This window comes from Bufo gargarizans, chromosome 2 (assembly GCF_014858855.1).
Source record: "Bufo gargarizans isolate SCDJY-AF-19 chromosome 2, ASM1485885v1, whole genome shotgun sequence".
Lineage (NCBI taxonomy): Eukaryota > Metazoa > Chordata > Amphibia > Anura > Bufonidae > Bufo > Bufo gargarizans.
In genome coordinates this window covers 218313895-218330877 of record NC_058081.1, presented here as the reverse complement: position 1 = coordinate 218330877, position 16983 = coordinate 218313895, and the positions used below count along the sequence as shown (strand labels likewise).

At 44.5% G+C, this 16983-nt stretch overlaps 1 pseudogene; it reads right to left on the bottom strand.

Moving 5' to 3' along the window:
* Positions 1–467: 467 nt before the first annotated feature.
* On the bottom strand, positions 468–14417 carry LOC122927797 (annotated as a pseudogene).
* Between the last annotated feature and the right edge of the window lie 2566 nt (positions 14418–16983).

Sequence of the window (16983 nt, the reverse complement as noted above, 5' to 3'; positions counted from 1 at the left end):
CGAACGCTTATTAGTCATGATCCGGCCAACAATCAGCCAGTTTAATGTAATCTTTATCTTACAGACTTTAATGCAGTTTGCCAGTAGATAAGAATCTAGTGGCTTGAGGTCAGTGTACAATGGTTCACCATCTCAAGGTGCATCAGTAGAAGCAAGTGTCCAAGTCCATGAAAATGCATGTCACTTTTTTTTTTAAGATAAGACAGGGTTAACCAATTTTAAGGATGCATCACTTTATTGACAAAACAGCAGAATTGTCATTTCAACCAATACATTATATAAGTTCTTAGTAGGGTGTCCATATTTAACAGGACATACAATGGATGTTAACCACATATCTGAAATGCCAATTTTTAAAACATTAAGGGCTCAGTTCTCTTGTTATAAATATTTAAGATACTACTGTACAACAGCTGGCTTTCAACACCGAGACTGCAACAAGTGACCAGTCTGAAAGCTGAAGCTGTTCAGTATTCATCTTCCTCTTCTTCCTCACGATCTCTAGACTCTGTCCCCACCTCTTCATAATCCTTTTCCAGAGCGGCCATATCCTCTCTGGCTTCAGAAAACTCCCCTTCCTCCATCCCCTCTCCCACATACCAGTGTACAAAAGCCCTCTTAGAATACATTAGGTCAAATTTATGGTCCAGCCTAGCCCAGGCCTCTGCAATTGCTGTGGTATTACTCAGCATACAGACAGCACGTTGCACTTTGGCCAAGTCCCCTCCTGGGACTGCAGGTGGGAGGCTGGTAGTTTATTCCCACCTTAAATCCAGTAGGACACCAGTCAACAAACTGGATGGACCTCCTGGTTTTAATATTGGCTATTGCAGCATTTACATCTTTGGGCACCACATCACCCCTATATAACAGGCAGCAAGCCATGTATTTACCACGTCTGGGGTCACATTTAACCATCTGATTTGAAAATTCAAAGCAAGCATTTGTAATCTCTGGCACAGTCAATTGCTCGTGGTAGGCCTTCTCTGCCGAAATTATTGGGGAGTAGGTCACTAGCGGGAAATGTATTCTGGGATAGGGCACCAAGTTAGTCTGGAACTCTGTTAAGTCAACATTCAATGCACCATCAAACCTCAAAGAGGCCGTAATAGAGGAAACAATTTGGGCAATTAATCTGTTCAGGTTGGTATAAGACGGAAGCTCAATGTCCAGGTTACGGTTACAAATATCATAAATTGCCTCGTTGTCTACCATAAAGGCACAGTCCGAGTGCTCCAGAGTTGTGTGGGTTGTTAGAATAGAATTGTAAGGTTCCACCACAGCAGTTGAGATCCTAGGGGCAGGATAAACTGAGAACTCAAGCTTTGACTTCTTCCCATAGTCTACAGAAAGACGCTCCATCAATAATGAAGTAAAACCAGATCCTGTGCCTCCTCCAAAGCTGTGGAACACCAAAAATCCTTGAAGACCACTGCACTGGTCAGCCTGCAGAAGAAAGTTATACATAATATGGATTAACATTTGGCATTTGCTGAGTGCATTGTGGCCTGTTGATATGTTTGGCATGTGTACCAAGGAGCTTTTCTGCTGCATACACAGAATGTGAAAGGAACCTGTCACCTCCAAACATCTCAAGCCGGCAGCAGTACCTTAGAGTAGCCAGCTGCATGTTTGTAACAATCTTCCTGCTGGTAGTTGAAGCAAAAATGTTCCTTAGGCCTCTCACACTTGCGTTGTCTGGATCCGGCAAAACGCAAGTGAACTGAAAGCATTTGAAGATGGATCCATCTTTAAAATGCTTTCAGTGTTACTATGGCAGCCAGGACGCTATTAAAGTCCTGGTTGCCATAGTAGTGGGGAGCGGTGTACTCAGTCTGTGCGGCTCCCGGGGCACTCCAGAATGACGTCAGAGCGCCCCATGCGCATGGATGACGTGCCATGCGATCACATCATCCCTGCACGTGGGGCGCCCCGACATCACTCTGGAGCGCCCCGGGAGCTGCACGGACTAAGTATACTGCTCCCCACTACACTTTACCATGGATGTCAGGACTTTAGCGTCCCGTCAGCCATGGTAACCATTCAGAAAAAGCTAAACGTCGGATCCGGCAATGCGCCGAAACGACGTTTAGCTTAAGGCCGGATCTGGATCAATGCCATTCAATGGATCCGGCCTTGCGGCAAGTGTTCAGGATTTTTGGCCGGAGCAAAAAGCGCAGCATGCTGCGGTATTTTCTCCGGAACTGAAGACATCCTGAACGGATTTCTCTCCATTCAGAATGCATTAGGATAAAACTGATCAGGATTCTTACGGCATAGAGCCCCGACGACGGAACTCTATGCCGGAAGAAAAGAACGCAAGTGTGAAAGCGCCTTAATCCCCTGCCCAGTGCACTTTAGTCGGTCTTTAAGTCAGAGGCAGCGGCCTCCTTACTTGAAGTCATGGTAACCATGCCCCTTCCCTGTGACCGACAGCTGGCAGTTCGGCAAAGCCAGCTGAACTGTCGTGCATGAAATGATAGTTACAAACACGCTGCTGGCTTGGGATGTGTTGTTGGAGGCAACAGGTTGCAGTTAAGGGTACTTTCACACTTGTAGCAGAGGATTCCGGCAGGCAGTATGTTGCCGAACAGCCTGCCGGATCTGTCAATTTGGGCGCAAACTGATGGCATTTGTCAGAGGGATCCGTCTGACAAAAGCATTGAAATACCAGATCCGCCTCTGGAAAAATGGATCCGGTATTAATTTTTGCATTTTTAAAAGGTCTGCGCATGCGCAGACCAGAAAGCCAGATGCGGCAGATGTTAAGCATTTTTGGCCGGAGAGAAAACTGCAGCATGCTGCGGTATTTTCTCCATCCCCAAAAAATAAAAATATGTAAGAGTGACTGAACTGATGCATCCTGAACAGAATGCTCGCCATTCAGAATACATTAGGATAAAACTGATCAGTTATTTTCCTGTATTGAGCTCCTGTGACAGAACTCAATATCAGAAAACTAAAGTTAGTGTGAAAGTACCCTAACCTGTACAAACTTTCCTTTATACGTAGAAGTCCATGGGCCAGTCTATTCAGTACTCAGTGAGGAGAGTGATATGCGTGCGCTCCTCTCCTCTTGGTCTAGTGATTGGTGGGGGCCAATCAATTCTTTATATGCCTGACATCTCAAGTTGTGAAAAGGTAGTGACCCTTAATCTCATTAAAATATGAATTATTGATCATCTTTGAGAATATATGGTTTCTTTGTGAAATATCTGACAGCTGCATGGAGGACAGATTATGCAAATAATAATAATACCCATTACATTCAATAGCATAGTTTCAAAAAGGATTGTACAATATTAGAAATACATTGATTACTCTTACCAGTAATCAGTTTTCCATGAGCCCATGACAGCACCTGAGAGAGATCCTCCCCTTCTGGACAGGAACTTCCCAGTTCTTTAAAAGGGTCCTCCATACTCCATTTCCCAGTTTGTGACAAGATCCATAGGACTGCCAAAATTTCTATATACAGTGAAACCTCATCATACCATACATACAAATCTGCAGGCATATTTCTTTAAAATTTGCATACAGTATTTCACAAAAGCAAGTCCACCCCTCACATTTGTAAATATTTTAATTAAGGTCTAAACTGCTGGAAATAAGGGAGTACTCCCCTAAGTGAAAATACAAAATTTTGCACAATTCGGCAATTTCTCTGCTGGATGTCACGTGACTCCCATTAGTATTACAAGATCTCAGGTGTCGCTCACTCATACTGGTAACTGCAGTTCAACATGGCTCCTCATGGCAAAGAACTTTGAGGATCTGAAGAAAATAATTCTTACTCTACATAAGGATGGCCTAGGCTATAAGATTGACAACACCCTGAAACTGAGCTGAGAAGCACAGTGGCCAAGATCATACAGCAGTTTAACAAGACTGGTTCCATCAGAACAGGCCTCTCCATGGTAGCTTAGTGCACAGGCTCAGTGTCATATCTAGAGGTTGTCTATTAAAAATAAACTTACGAGTGCTGCTAGCATTGCTGCAGAGGTTAAAGAGGTGGGGGAATCAGCCTGTCAGTGCTCAGACCATACACCGCATCAAATTGGTCTGCATGGCTGTTGTCACAGAATGAGGCCTCCTTTAAAGATGATACACAAGCCTGCAAAAAGTTTGCTAACAATAAGCAGACTAAGAACATGGATTACTGGAACCATGTCCTGTGGTATGATGAGACCAAGATAAACTTATTTGGTTCAGATGGTGTGAAGTGTGCGTTGGCAACCAAGTGAGGCGTACAAAGACAAGTGTGTCTTGCCTACAGTCTAGCATGGCGGTTGCAGTGTCACGGTTTGGGGCTGCACGAGAGCTACCAGCTGTGGGGAGCTACAGTTCATTGAGGGAACCATGAATGCCAATGTCCTGTGACATTCTAAAGCAAATTATCCCCTCCCTTCAGAAACTGGGCTGCATGGCAGTATTCCAACTTAACGACCCCAAACACCCCGCCAAATATGTTAGACCTATTCTCATTAGCCACCTGTCTACAGTAAGACTTTTAACCTTTAGACCCCTGTTAGGACCCTGAAATGGAATAACCAAGGGGCTTTTCTCCATTCTTTGGTGGACTCACTCAGTATATACACATACACCTATTACATCTAGTGTATGGAACCTCTTCCCCTTCATTTTTGGCAGAAAGGGCAAAATGATTTCCTGAGACCTATGACAGTCAAACCATCTTTGGAAGAAAAAGCAGGATTTGGTCTAAAAACAATCCTGTCTTCCAAGACATAGGTATAAGTGTGTGTGTGTGGGGGGGGGGGGGGGCGAGCAGACAAGGCAGAAATCTACCCTACCCTTCTGGATGACATAATGGCCACCAGGAATGCTGTCTTGTTAGACATCTTCATAGAGATCAAATCTAAAGGTTCAAATGGACTTTGGGTTAGCATATAAAAGTACAACATTTAAATCCCAGGGCGATGATCTGGGTTTAACCTAATAGATGCCTTTATGAACCTTTTAATCCAGGGATGAGCTGCCAAACAGACCACTAAGGGCTGAAACCTGAACCTTTAACGTGCTAGGCTTTAATTTTTTTTTAGAGCCCTTTCTGCAAAAAATGTAATGGATCGGGAGGGGCTTACAGATCCAACCTAGCAAAGAGAAAAGGTTTTCCATATCCTCATATTAGAGGCAACCTTTGCATTTATGAGCGAGTGGCGTAAATGCGCAAGCCAGATCCTTGCCCCAAGGTTGAGAGAGCATCTATCCCCTGGGCCTGATCCTCTGGGCTGACCAAAAGCCTCTAGGCACTTTTTTCCCCCCAGAAAAAAGTCTATTGATGGGGTCCCCCACAGATGCACTGGTCGAATACTTCCTGGCAAAAGCACTATTCACCCTGACCGATTTGTGCCTGCTCAGGAAGTTTGCTTGACAGTTCAAGCCTTTTAGGTGCACTGCTGAAAGATAAAGTACTCTCCCTTCTAGTATTTGAAAATCTTTTACATCAGATCCAGTAACTGAGGTGATCTTGTCCCCCCTGCCTGTTTACATAGGCTACCGCTGTCACTGACAGAATCCTGACATGTCTATTAGAGCACAAAATATCACTCAGCCCTCTAATTCTGGGACTGTTTGCTTTGAAACACTGATCACCGACCTTGGGAAAACCCCAAAACTGAGCGAGCCCCCCCACCTGTTGGCTGGCATCTTTTGTGATTAAAGGATTGCCTTTTGTCTATGCCACTCCCTGACTTGTTTTCTGTCCTTGTCCACCACAAAAGAGAATCCCTTACTGACATGGGCATCGGACATTTATAATCTAGTGATAACAGCTCCTTGTTCCAATGTGATAGAATGTGCGCCTGAAGACTCCTAGACCTGAACTGTCCCAATTTTACTGCCAGTATACATGTCAAACCTAGAACTGACATGGCCTCCCCTTAGAGCAGTCACCCTGGTTTGGCTGAATTTCCCTATCCTTTACTGTATTGAAAGGCACTCCCCCTCTGGGAGGTAGGACTTTTGGGATAAGGAATCTAGCAGAATTCCTAGAAGGGGGGGCAGTTTATGATCCTTATTTGTGCCAGCATTGTGAAAATTCTTGATGCCCGAGATATTCCAAAGGGGAGAGTGCTGAACTGTAGATGAATTGACCTCTATCCATGAGGGATGTATGGTCATGTACAGTAGTAATAGGCATCCTTGATATCTATAAAAGCCATGATTCAATTAGGAAATGGATGAAGAATCATTGAGGATATCAATTCCATCTGAAATTTCTGACATGTTAGATATAACTTTAGGTCCTTTAGGTTTTGTCAGATAGGACCCATGTGGCTTGGGGGGGGCAGAAGAATTGAATAAAACCCTTTCCCCATGTCTACTCTAGGAACTGGGACAAGAACTGACTTTCTAGGAGATTTCTTCTTATTTCTCCTAATAACGCAGCCCGTTTTGGAGAGTGCTGGTCTAAAGATGTAATTAACCTTTCTGGTGGGGGCCTTTTGAAATCTAAAACAGTATCCTTCCTTTATTATATCTTTTACCCAGGCACTCAAGATATTTTGCCAGGCTTGAAAGAATAAGAGTCGACCCCCCCCCACCCGAGACCTGGCATAATTGCTGAGAAACACTGGGGCTTGGACTTTTAAATCAAAGGGCCTTTTTTTGACTAGCCTACTCCCTTTTATCTCTAAACGGAAATGTCTTTGCTTAGGAGAGGAGGGCACTGGGAATCCCTTCTTCCTATTAGATGCTTTGTCCAATATATAATCTAGCGTCAGGCCGAATACAAATTTCTCTGGAAAGGAAGTGCACACAACTTGGAATTAGAAGCGACATTTCCTTTACATCCCTTCAGCCAAAGGGATCTTCTGGCAGAGTTTGACAATGCCACCGCTCTGGCCAATAACCTTAGAGAGTCAGCTGACGCATCTGAAATAAAGTCTACTCCTATCATCGTAGGTATCACTTCTAGTAGCTGCTCCCTTGGGGTTCTGTTAGCAATATTCGGCCTAAAGGAAGAGCTAGACGCTTCCCAATTCTTTCTAAAATAGGCATCAGCCCTTTTATCCATCAGGTCTTTAAGAGAACCCAGATCTTCAAATGGAGTGCTGATTTTTTATTAACTTTTGCAACTGTGGCATCTACCCCAGGTACATCCTGCCAGACAGTGACATCTTAGGCTACTTTCACACTTGCGTTCGGGGTCGTTTGTGAGTTCCGTTTGAAGGCTCTCACAAGCGGCCCCGAACGGATCCGTCCAGCCCTAATGCATTCTGAGTGGATGCGGATCCGCTCAGAAGGCATCAGTCTGGCAGCGTTCAGCCTCCGCTCCGCTCAGCAGGCAGGACACCTGAACGCAGCTTACAGCGTTCGGGTGTCCGCCTGGCTGTGCGGAGGCAAACGGATTCGTCCAGACTTACAATGTAAGGCTACTTTCACACTAGTGTTCGATCGGATCCGTTCTGAACGGATCCGTTCATAATAATGCAGACAGAGGCTCCGTTCAGAACGGATCTGTCTGCATTATTTTGGCATATAAAAGCTAAGTGTGAAAATAGCCTCGGATGGATCCGTCCAGACTTTCAATGTAAAGTCAATGGGGGGACGGATCCGCTTGAAGATTGAGCCATATTGTGGCATCTTCAAACGGATCCGTCCCCATTGACTTACATTGTAAGTCTGGACGGATCCGCACGCCTCCGCACGGCCAGGCGGACACCCGAACGCTGCAAGCAGCGTTCAGCTGTCCGCCTGTCCGTGCGGAGGCGAGCGGAGCGGAGGCTGAACGCCGCCAGACTGATGCAGTCTGAGCGGATCCGCTCCATTCAGACTGCATCAGGGCTGGACGGCTGCGTTCGGGTCCGCTCGTGAGCCCCTTCAAATGGAGCTCACGAGCGGACACCCGAACGCTAGTGTGAAAGCAGCCTAAGTCAATGGGGACGGATCTGTTTGAAGTTGACACAGTATGGCTCAATTTTCAAATGGATCCGTCCCCCATTGACTTTCAATGTAAAGTCAAAACGGATCCGTTTGCACTATCATGAACAAAAAAAAATAAAAAATCTTTTTTTTGTTTTTTTTTGTTCATGGTAATGCAAACGGATCCGTTCTGAACGGATCGAAGCGTTTGCATTATAGGTGCGGATCCGTCTGTGCAGACACCAGACGGATCCGCTCTGAACGCAAGTGTGAAAGTAGCCTTAAATGAAAGGAGTATATCCTTTTAACTTGCTTTAACTCCTCCTTAACAGGGAACACTCACCTTACTTGGCTTCAGACTCTAATACATTAACTCCTGTCTTGATCTAGTCTACCTCTATAGTGGACCTCACTGCCTTTAATAAAAGGTCTGTATCCTCCACTTTAAACAGAGGTCTTCCAATAAGATCTTCAGAGGAAGAATCTGAACTTGCCATTATCCCCTCCTCTGAATCAGTAAAGTCTGATTATTCCTCGAGTCTTCCTCTGCCTAAAATAACTGGGAAGCAACTTTTTAAACTGTTCCGAGGAACGGACTGCCATCTTTGGGGTAAGAGACTTACCTTCTTTCTGCAAATCCCACACTGCCTTTCGTCTTGTGGGCAGCTTTACTGGGGGCCTCCTTAAGCTGCATCAATACATAGCCTGCAATAAATCACCAAGAATAAATTCTCCCATATAGGAGACTGTGGGGTATGACCCCTCTAACATCCCAGGAGTACCATGCTGGGTTTAGAGTGTTGCAGTGTCTCCCCTTCCTCCTGCATGCAGATAGTGCACCAAAGGGGAATCTGTAAGGAAAATTGGCAGTTCTCCTGAACTTGCCACACTGCTGCTCTTTCCCTCCATGACAGCTGGCCGGGAACAACAACCCAGAACCCGGGAAAGATCTGTCCCCCTGTCCCATGGATAGGAAACAGGAAGAAACTTGAGGCATGGAGTACCCTTTTAAGGATCTGGGAAGTTCCCGTTTTCTGTCTGGAAGGGGAGGAGGTCTTATAGGTGCAGTCATGGGGCATATGGCACTACAGTTAGATGACCCTCCAACCAGGAAGGAACAAAGAATAAATTTGACCCGCCTCATTGTCTTACTGGACTGACAGCCTTGAGAGTCTAAGATCACATACATGCACCTTTAACCTAATCAATTAATTTTAACATGTGGCATATATGCTAGTTTGAGCAGCAATATCGCATGCAGGACTCAAAAGGAAATTACTAATAACTAATTCTGTTTTTCCTCCACGATGGCACTACAGCAAGATATACCAGATGACATAACTAGGGTGGGACTGTAGCCTTCAAACCCTTCCTGCTGAATTCCAAGTCCCATTTTAAAACTATCCTTCCAAACTGCTAAATGTAGATTTTTTTCTTTTTTTTTTCTCTAGAATATCCCGAATATCCAGAAGTCCCTGGGAAAGATGTTTGATTCATGTAAGGAAGGATCCAAGGACCTTGTAGAGACTTCAGCTACAGAAGGAGAAACCATGATTTCTTGGGCCATAGAGCAACTTTGTCCCCAGATGTTCCTCCATGAGCAAGAGGGACAGGGCAGGGAGTCTCAGCCAATTTAAAGTCCAAAGGTTGGGCCAGAGCATCCACCTCTACTCCCCCATTGTTAGAAGGCAAAAATACAAAATTAGGTAGCTTTGTATACCTGGCTAAAGCTAACAGATCTCTTAACAGTTCAGAGAATGAAAAGCCATCAGGAAACTCCCATTTCCTTCTTGAACAAAGGATGGTACTTATGGACTGCAAAACCCTCCTTGTCTATTCAAGACCACTGAACATCTCCTCTTTGTTTCCATTACCAGAGTTCAGGGGTGGTGTGGCCACCCAAATAAAGTAGTGCAGCATTATGTGGCACTGAAGGAGGAGTACAACATGGACCAGTGCATGGAGCACATCTGACAGACAAGGCCTCAGAGGTTCCCAGCCAGATTCTCCACAGTTGACAGCAAGGACAGTGTAAAGTCTAAGTCTTAGAGACAACATCCCTATTGAACATAAAAGTTACCTGTTTCACAAGAGTTTGTTGCTGAATTGCAAAATAATCTTTAGTAAAGCTGTTCCAGTGTCCCTCGGTTGGAGAGTTTGTTGCCATCCACCTACATACCTTACACCTCTGCAGACCTCAGAGCAGAGGGCAACATCCACCTTGAATCTGCAGCCAGAATTATCTCTGCCCATGACATACTGTTAGCATAGCATCACATAAGAGGCCCCTCCAGCACAGCTTAGCCACCCTTTAGAGGTCCCCTCCTGACATTATCTGCCAGCGCTTAAAGGGATTCTGTCACCAGTATTGACGCTATAGCGATATTTATATGTGCCCATCAGTCTCCTTGCTGTGTTTAAAATTATCCCACTGTCACTGCTCTGCATATTAGATTCTTATAAAAACGGATCTTATTGATATGTAAATTACCTTGGTCAGGGGCCCAAGGGGTTGTCCTGCGATCTGTTGGAGCCCAGCCACGCCCATCAATCCGTAGCCCAGCACCACCTACCACTTAATTTAGTCATTCCACTTGCCCCGACGTAATTTCTTCTCAGTGCCGTAGTCTCGCGCAGGCACAGTGGACACTGTAGTCTGCATGGGCGCGGACTACAGTGTCCACTGTGCCTGCGCGAGACTACAGCACTGAGAAGAAATTACATCAGGGCAAGTGGAGTGACTAAGTGGTAGGCGGTGCTGGGTGCGGCTGGGCTCTAACAGATTGTGGGACAACCCCTTAGGCTCCTGACCAAGGTAATTTACATATCAATAAGATCAGTTTTTATACACATAAATATCGCTATAGTGTTAATCCTGTGACAGAATCCCTTTAATAGAGGGCTAAATCCGAATGGAGTGACTCAGTATCTGGTCCACTGCCTGCTGAACCGTGCACTCGAGATTAAATAAAAAATGCAGCCAACATATAGCCCCACAACCAACCGGTGTTGTTTCTGGAAGGGAGCAGGCTTTTTTCCCCTTCAATTTTGCTGTAATCGCTCATAACCTGCAACAGACTTGCTATGTTAAGCCGTACCCCGAAAATCAACATGGCGAATGATATATCATTGATAGAAAAAATTAAGTAAAAAAGTTAAAATTGGTAGTGGTGGGGCAGGAGTTAGTGTGAACTGGCCAAGCAGACATGCTATTGCAGTGGCCAAGTCAACACCTGAATGTATGTGCTGCTATGCAGTTAAATCATTCATATATTTTATATTTGGTTTTATGCTCCAGTCTAGTTGCCATTTTGGTATTGTACTTGTTTTTCTGTTTGTGATATCTTTCATTTTACTGCTCCACCCCTTCTGTGTACCTCTGTAGTGTACGGGAGCTGTAATGCCCGTTACTACAGAAGGGTCACTTGTGTGCTGTCGTTCCCCCTTATTTATGGGGAGGTTGGTATAAATCATCTTCCTAATGTAATGCTATGTACTTCCCTGTTACTGTGAAATGTGCAGGCCGGCTAGGGTTGTTATTCCAGCTCTGAGTCACTAGAGGGAGCTAGGGAACTATATATATATATATATATATATATATATATATATATATATATATATATATATATATATATATATATATATATATATATATATATATATATATATATATATATATATATATATATATATATATATATAGCCCAGTCAGGGAGTAGGAGAGCAGAGAAAGTGGGAGAAGGAGATGAGACTGTCTGAGTTAAGGCCAGGCCATGGGCCTGTGAGTAGAGCAGGCCTGGAGCCTGCAGACTAGGAGAGGGTAGTGTAGTCCCTGTAACCGGGTTCCCGATCCAAGGAGAAGGTTCCCCTCCTGAGTCTTTAGTCGTCAAGCAGGAACGCCGTAGTCTAACCAGCCTGAGGACACAGAACGAAACAGAGCCAAACCTGATAAAGCAAGAGGTACTCAAACTAACAGAGGAGGTACTTGATAAGGACATACCCAAGGATACGCCAGAGCTAGGGCATCAGGCCTTGGAGAATAATTTCTATATTTCAGGGTCAGGAATAGAGTGCAAGCCGTCTGTACTGCAAGTCCTGTGTTTAACCCTCTAAAACCCACCTTGCTACAACCGGCCTGTCTGTAACGTATGTAAACCAACTGTCTTCAATGGAACTGCGCTTCCAATTATGTCCATGCATGACGATTACAGAATACAAGTAAAGTTCCAGTTTTGGTTGGCTATCACGTGGCTTCTGCATTGTTCTTGCTACCAACAAACGGTGTGCCACCGTTCAATTGGCACTGGCGTCACGACATTAATCACCTGCCTGTTCCAGTGCTGACCCGTTTGAAGACGACAGTGAGTCCCAGGTTAGTGGGTTACCCTGCACTACAAAGCCCAGCATACCTAAAGCTACACTACTGACCCCCTGGGACACTGCACCTCACTTCCCGTTTCTCCTTACTGCTCCAGGCATTGAACAGGTACACATGCATTCTCATGTAAGCTTACAAAAGAATCATCTTTTGACCGCACAATACCAGAATCCATCTGTTCTGCTGTCCTCTGTTATCTGGTTTACAGAATAAGGGTCCATTCACACGTCTGTTTCTTTCCTGATCTGTTCCGTTTTTTGCGGAACAGATCTGGACCCATTCATTTTCAATGGGTCCTGAAAAAAAAAAAAATTGGACATTGTGCTGTCCGATTTTTTTTCAGGACCCATTGAAAATGAATGCGTCTAGATCTGTTCCGCAAAAAACAGAACAGATCAGGAAAGAAACAACGGACGTGTGAATGGACCCTAAAGCAGCTTACACTGATAAACTCAGTGTTGGCGAGTTCAAGCTGATAAGGCTTGTCCGCAGTGATTATATCTGCTCATACAGGCCAGGCATAGCGGTCTCACTAGGGATAAATCGCTATTACAACAAGTGGAGTCAGAATAATGTACTTGCCAGCTTTCGCATTTTGTCCAGCACACAATCTATTAACTCCTTGCCGATTGTGTAGTGCCCGCGAGCATAGTTGTTAGCAGCATCTTCTTTTCCTGTAATGAGCTGTTCTGGATGGAACAAGCTTTTATAGTGTCCGGTTCTCGTCTCATCTACAAAATTAAAAGATTCATAGTTAATATGGCAAAAGCATCAAGTGGAGTCATTCCACCTCTGAACTAGACTTTCCTATGCACAACCGTTGACATGTTCACCCTGTAGTTATTAAAAAAGGTATTGGCCAGTTTAAACAAATATTTTTCTGATAGCCCCTAATACATTGTGTGAAAAACATTTCAGATCATAATTTGTCCCCACAGTGCAATCCTTGTCCACTGTGTCCGTAGGGCAGAAGATTGTGGCGTTAATGCGATTCACTGCCTTCTGTGCTGTACCTGGACAGATCTTCCAAGCATGCCCTGAATAAATGAACATGTTCAGCGCAAGTGCAGAAAAGGATTCATCCAGGGACATCACAGCAAGTGGTGAATCACGTCACATCCCCCAGCTTACTCCCTACAAACACAGCGGACAAGTATTGTAACAATGTACATAGCCCACAGATTAGGACCAGGGGCACATTATGTAGTGAGGCATAGCATAAATAAAAATAATTGATTAGGGAAAATATTTACATTATCTAACCTCTTTAAATTGTAAGATCAGCAGATCGTTATAAACTAAAAACATAAAAAAAAAAAAAATGCAGCACTCCCAGGGCTCAGCTATCTCCCATAGAAGTGAATGGAGCAGCAGCACACATTTCTGACCATCCACTCTGTTCATTTTAGTGGGGCCTCGCTTCTTATGATTGGTGGGGTTCCCAATGGTGGGACCCCTAGCAATGCAATAGCCATCCCCTATCCATGGATAGGGAATAATCTTCTCTAACCGGAATACCCCTTTAAATCCTCAGCTGCCCCAGTAGTTCCTTTGAGTCTTTACCATCGAGACACCATTTCTGCATGGAATCAAACAGTCCAGCAGTGGGGACCAGTAAAGCAGCAGCACCAGAGCAGTGGGGGATTCAAGAGAAAAATATATTCACTGCTGTTGGGCTACTTTACAATCCTGCACAAAACCTTTAATAGCTGAAAGGTAAAAACTGTGGGGGAGATCAAACTGGTGTAAAGTAAAACATGTTTAGTTGCCCATAGAAACCAGATTCCACCTTTCGTTTTTTCAAAAGGACTCTGAAAAATGAAAAGTGAAATCTGATTGGTTGCCATGGGCAACTAATCCAGTTCTCTTACACCAGTTTCAATAAATCTTTTCAGTATTATTTGGAATGTACAAGGCATACTGTACCTATGACCGTTTCTTCCAAGTCAACAAACACAGCCCTTGGCACATGCTTCCCAGACCCAGTCTCACTGAAGAAGGTGCCAAATGAAGAGTCCACTGTTGATATGCTCTTATCAGATGACATAACACCATCTGGCTGGATTCCATGTTCCAAGCAATACAGCTCCCAACAGGAGTTTCCGATCTGAACACCTGCCTGGCCTAAATGGACAGAAATGCACTCCCTCTGCAAAATAAAATACAAAATGGTCAGGAGCAGAGAAGTTCTATAGTTCATTTAAAAGTTTTGCAATAGTATGGGCTGCTTTCACACTAGCGTTCGGGTGTCCGCTTGTGAGCTCCGTTTGAAGGGACTCACGAGCGGACCCGAACGCAGCCGTCCAGCCCTGATGCAGTCTGAATGGAGCGGATCCGCTCAGACTGCATCAGTCTGGCGGCGTTCAGCCTCCGCTCGCCTCCGCACGGACAGGCGGACAGCTGAACGCTGCTTGCAGCGTTCGAGTGTCCGCCTGGCCGTGCGGATCCGTCCAGACTTACAATGTAAGTCAATGGGGACGGATCCGTTTGAAGATGCCACAATATGGCTCAATCTTCAGGCGGATCCGTCCCCCATTGACTTTACATTGAAAGTCTGGACGGATCCGTCCGAGGCTATTTTCACACTTAGCTTTTTTTTGGCATTTTAATGCAGACGGATCCGTTCTGAACGGAGCCTCCGTCTGCATTAATATGATCGGATCCGTTCAGAACGGATCCGATCGAACGCTAGTGTGAAAGTAGCCTTATGCAGCTTCAACGTTTTACGCTACATCAATAGCTGCAGAAAGTTATCCCGATTTGGTCACAAGTCAGCTTAGAACATCATTCAAGAGCAGAGCTGGAGAACAAGCTGTCAAAGAGCCAGTCTGAAGGAGTCACAGAAGAGCTTTCTGCAGCTGGCCATGTAAACAAAGCTACTTTTATGTAATAAAAACCTACTACAAAAACCTTTGTCTAAAACATCTGAATCAATAAAACTCAAAATGAAAATAAAAGCCATAAAGGTAAACCTTTACACCAAGGCTGTGCTTCCACATTTAGGATACAGCCAAACGGTCAAGTTTAGTGTATGTTTTGAAGCCAAACTGAGCAACTCAAACCATATAAGACCCCATGCGCACAATTGTATTTTTGGTCTATTCAGATTGAACACGCCACTGGTCAATTCAAAACGTGGACAGCACACCTTGTACTGTCCGCATACCTTTGTCCATTCCACAAGAGGATAGAACATACATGTCCTATTTTTGTCTGTTTTACAGAGAGAAGAGAAAAACACAAAAAACAAAAAAAACACACAACATAGGGCAGGATGAGCGGAATGGGTATAATGGAGGGTGCACACAGCCAGAATCCACGTTTTACAGATCTGCAGTTTGCTGAACACAAAATAGATGAGGCCTTAGCAGATACAATTTTTTTAGGCCACTCTTAAATGTAGGTTCAAAAACTGCACAAATGGCCATACCCACAGGGGCGGACAAACGGACAGGTTATGCACACCTTTGGGGGCTTTTTATTATTGCACTGTACTTTTGAGGTAAAAATATGGAATTTTGTGTACAGAACTGAGATGCTCTAATTTTCGGTCTTGTCATCCGAAGAGCAGACGGGCTCCTCAACTCTTAAGTGTGGCTTAAGTGTTTATGACCTCTGGTTACTTTCACACAGTGATGAGCGGCAGGGGCAATATTCTAATTCACAATATTTCCCAAATGTTTGTCATATTCAAGAATTTGTGATCTCCAGTCATTTCCTTGATTGCAAAAATGGCAAGTTGGTAAATTTTTGATCAACACTACTCCTAAAGTCAAATATATTGCAGCCTTCTCATTGGCCCACAAGCAAGAAGCAGTGAGGGATCATGGGTACAGATTTTTTTTTAATATTCGCAATTAAGATACAGCACTATATTCTCAAAGTCCCAATATTCACAATAAAAATTGGCAATTAAAATATTCACAATCAACACTACTTCCACACTAGCGGCAGCCTTCTCCAGCAGGTGAACAACCTGCCGGACCTGTGCTGCCGCCAGAACTCCGGCCCACCCCCATTGTAGTCAAGCAGACCTCTGGCAGCACACGTACACTAGCAGCAGCATGGATCGGGCAGACTGTTCACCCCCCAGAGAAGGCTGTCGCTAGTGTGAAAGTAGCCTTGTTTAGAGATAGTGGTTGTTAGAGGACTAGCACACAGTGAAAGCACCAGTCACAGGGAAAACAGTTAACCCTTTTAGACTGAATTGCTCAATATTTGTAATGAAGACCAATTGAAAATATTTTTAGCCAAAAATGAAAGAAAAAACAAAAAAACAAAACACTATTTTGTAGTGGGGCTCAAACTGACAAAGCAGGGTCAACACAAGTAAGCAGAGCCTGCAATACCATATTGCAGCAAATAAAACCACAATGCATCACAAAATACTGCCCCAGCAGCACAATATACCCCCCCAAAAGCTACCCCTCTGTGGTCAGCAGTACTAGCTGCCACATACTGTCCTACTCCAGTTGTCTTAGGATAGCAATGCTGTTAAGTTGAGGGGAGCGCCAGATCATTACTTACCATGGCTAGTGATCATGAGGAAGGCTCAGGGGCCCCATTGGGAAGTTTCCCCGTCTGGCCAGTCTGCCCCTGTCCTTAAGTCTTTTTGATGCAGTTTGTGAAGCCAAAGAAAGAAACTGATTATAAAAAGGATGCCTGGCTTTTGGCTTCAAAATCTACATAATACCTAAACACATCGAGAACACCAGTGCAAA